The sequence below is a fragment of the Pseudorasbora parva genome, chromosome 25, assembly GCF_024679245.1.
Source record: "Pseudorasbora parva isolate DD20220531a chromosome 25, ASM2467924v1, whole genome shotgun sequence".
Classification (NCBI taxonomy): Eukaryota; Metazoa; Chordata; class Actinopteri; order Cypriniformes; family Gobionidae; genus Pseudorasbora; species Pseudorasbora parva.
Genome location: NC_090196.1, coordinates 11,128,893 through 11,133,178, shown reverse-complemented (window position 1 = coordinate 11,133,178; position 4,286 = coordinate 11,128,893).

The window sequence follows — 4,286 nt, the reverse complement described above, 5'->3', positions numbered from 1 at the left end:
TGTTCCGTTGCTTCTATTACTCTCCCCTTTTTTGTAAGTCGCTTTGGATAAAAGCGTCTGCTAAATGATTAAATGTAAATGTAAATGTAAATGTACAGAAGATGTGGAGACAAGAGGTAAAGTTAACAGGTTTATTTATGAGAACCAGCAGAGGTAACTGAAGTACAGGTGTGTGACTTAGATGATGTGCAGAGTAAAGCTTGGAACATACTCTGCAAGAACAAAGAAATGAGTTTGTTTTCTCGAGGTGGCAAGAACAAGAACAAAGTTTGTTCTGGCCAGTACATTCCATACTTCCCCAGAAAAGCTGGTGGCGATCATCTGCGTTTCTCCGTATTAACCACACCCAAATAAAATGTATAACCAATCACACAATAGTTTTCAGACATCCGCAAGAAAAAAGTTCTGCTCAGGCGATGTGTCGAGAACAAGCTGCGAGAACTCCGGAACTAAGGGCTGCTAGAACAAAATGATGTCATTGACGTAAAAATGACGGGAGCAAGAACGTTTTTCTCTGTTCTTGCGGAGTATGTTGTAGCCTTAACTGGTGCTGATTTTCGGGTTGACACAGTCTGTATACTTGCAGGTGACGATCGCTGATGGCTGACTGGTGATGGTGAGGCACTGAACACACACACGCTGGAAATGGGAACACGGTGGAGACTAGGACGTTTTCTCAGGAGAAAGGTAAGTAGCATCGAGGGAGTCCTTGAAGTAAGCAGAAGTGGCTCATCTCCACTACAAACAGGAAAAAGAGGCTACAATTTGCACAAGCTCACCAAAATTGGACAGTTGAAGAGACTGGAAAAATGTTGCCTGGTCTGATGAGTCTCGATTTCTGTTGAGACATTCAGATGGTAGAGTCAGATTTTGGCGTAAACAGAATGAGAACATAGATCCATCATGCCTTGTTACCACTGTGCAGGCTGCTGCTGGTGGTGGTGTAATGGTGTGAGGGCTGTTTTCTTGGCACACTTTAGCCCCCTTAGTGCCAATTGGGCATTGTTTAAATGCCACAATCTACTTGAGCATTTTTTCTGACCATGTCCATCCCTTTATGACAAGCAGTATGTGCCCATCCTCTGATGACTACTTCCAGCAGGATAATGCACCATGTCACAAAGCTCGAAACCAACAATCAAATTGGTTTCTTGAACATGACAATGAGTTCACAGTACTAAAATGACCCCCACAGTCACCAGATCTCAACCCAATAGAGCGTCTTTGCGTTGTGGTGGAACGGGAGCTTTGTGCCCTGGATGTGCATCCCACAAATCTCCATGCAAGATGCTATCCTATCAATATGGGCCAACATTTCTAAAGAATGCTTTCAGCACCTTGTTGAAACAATGCCACGTAGAATTAAGACAGTTCTGAAGGCAAACACAGTATTAGTATGGTGTTCCTAATAATCCTTTAGGTGAGTGTATATGTATATGATACATGTATATGACATGTTTAACTCTCTCAAAAACTTTTAGCATGTTTTTTTACAGTTACATGCTCTCAAGGTAACTAATCATGAAAATGGTTGATTATAGCATTCTGTTTAGATCATGGCATGAAAGGTTGCAGTGATGAGCACTGTAGCCGAGCATAGACATGTGACTGAAGACAAATAAATAATGCTCACCTGAGGCATTCACATTGTTAAAAATAAATAAAAATATAGCTGCAAGCAGCCATTATCGGGGCCAAGCGCAAAGAAGAAGACAAGACATGCCAGCATGGCTGGAAGTCTCAAGCCAACTGCAACAATGAGCCATTAAGGACCTATTAAGTTGATTTTAGGCAAAATAGCAGTCAAATTTTAAATACAGTCAATAATAATGGTTTAATGGTTTATCACTTTCGACCAATAGGTGTCACTGTTACGAAACTGATGTGGTTTAGTCAGATTGAGATGACAATGACACATGCAAAGTTTGGTGTCAATATGTCAAAGCATTGCAGAGATACAGCCTCAAGAGTAATTTTTGCATCATGGCTCAACTCTGTTGCAGTGGTATATGAAAACTGTTTTGTCTATCAATCCGAAATCCATAAGTATTTGTCAGCATGGTCTGAAGACGATACGGATCAATTTTGGTGAAAATCGGACAAACGGTCTAGGATGAGTTTGAAAAAGTAGATTTTTAACAAATAACAAGATGGAGCACAGATATGTTTGCAAAATATGGCAAAATTGGTATCTATCTTCTCGGCATGAGCCAATGAATGTATTATGACCAGTCTCATTACAATAGGCTAATTTAATCAAAAGTTATTCGCATTTCTGTACATTTTATTACAACTTTTGACCACAAGGTGGCGCTGCCCCGAAACTTTTTGAATATCTTCGGGACATAGAGCGGAAGACACATACCGAGTTTTGTAACGATACACTAGTGCATTCTTAAATTATAGCATTAGCATTTTAAACCGTAATACTGCATTGAAGTCAATGGGAATTTCATGTTTTGTTTTATTATAGCGCCACCAAGAGGCACAATCCCACCAATTTTTTTATGTGTCCTCGTAGTGAGCCCATACATATGTGTGTCAAGTTTGGTGAAAATATTTCATTTTGTTTTGGAGTTATAGACATTTATATGAAAAAACACGTAAAAAATGACTGACACCTGACTTTGATTGGATTTTACTACCCCTTACTATCAATATTTTGAGATTTGGGCATTAGCGTATAGCTATCGACCTATGTTTCCGAACTTCTGAGGCTGGTTTCGTCTCGATCGGACTAGCGGTTTCGAAGATATCAGCAAATGTTTTTTAAGCACTAAATTACAACTCTGCGCAAACCATATGCCGAAACCTGGCAAGTCTGGTATCGTTGGAGTCGGCAAGGATTCAGGAGACCAAAAAACACACTCCCATCAAAATATGTCAACCACACCCAAAGTTATAAGCGTTTGGAAAAAAAAATTCTCCACTAGGTGGCGCTGTTTCGAAACTTCTCAGGCTACTTCAGGGCATCGTGGTGATGACCCATACCAAGTTTCATAACAATCTGTTCATGCGTTCATAAAATACAGCATTTTTGCACATAATTCAAAATGGCCGACATCCAAAATGGCCGACATGGTAAAATTGGATATCAGTCGACTCGGCATGACGCCCTGAATCTAATGAGACCAATTTTATGATTTTTGGATAAACGGTTCAGAAGTTATAAGCCAAAATAGGCATTTTTCGTATCTCCGGACAGGTAGGTGGCGCTGCGCCGAAACGCTGCATGTTGCTTCAAGTCATGCTTGTGATGACATGTACCAAGGTTGGTTTGAATACGATAAAGCGTTGCGGAGATATAGCCTTTAGTGTGTTTTTGCAACCTCCACGTAAAATTTGTTTGTGCGTTTATTGAAAACCATTGGACGAATCAACTTGAATTCCATAACTTTTTGTCAACATGCTCTGAAGATGATCTGTTTCAATTTTCGTGAAAATCAGAGCAACGGCCTAGGAGGAGTTCGAAAAAGTAGGTTTTTCAGAAAATTCAAAATGGCGGGAAAATTTGCATACCGGAAAATGACATCATAGGGTGAAATCGAATCGGCTTGAGCCAAGGAATCCGATGAAAAAAGAATTTTGTTTCTAGCCCTTAGGGGTCAAAAGTTATAAGCATAAATATGAGTGAAACTTTGGACAGGTGGTGGCGCTAGAGGGATTGAGTTAGAGGCACCAAATTTGCTATAGTGACAGCTCAGACTGGCCTCTATGAGTGTGCCAAATTTCACAACTTTTTACCATACGGTTCTATGGGCTGCCAGAGACTCCTATGGCGGAAGAAAAAGAAAAAGAAGAAGAAGAAGAAGAAGAAGCAGAAATATAGCTGCAAGCAGCCATTATCGGGGCCAAGCGCAAAGAAGAAGACAAGACATGCCAGCATGGCTGGAAGTCTCAAGCCAACTGCAACAATGAGCCATTAAGGACCTATTAAGTTGATTTTAGGCAAAATAGCAGTCAAATTTTAAATACAGTCAATAATAATGGTTTAATGGTTTATCACTTTCGACCAATAGGTGTCACTGTTACGAAACTGATGTGGTTTAGTCAGATTGAGATGACAATGACACATGCAAAGTTTGGTGTCAATATGTCAAAGCATTGCAGAGATACAGCCTCAAGAGTAATTTTTGCATCATGGCTCAACTCTGTTGCAGTGGTATATGAAAACTGTTTTGTCTATCAATCCGAAATCCATAACTATTTGTCAGCATGGTCTGAAGACGATACGGATCAATTTTGGTGAAAATCGGACAAACGGTCTAGGATGAGTTTGAAAAAGT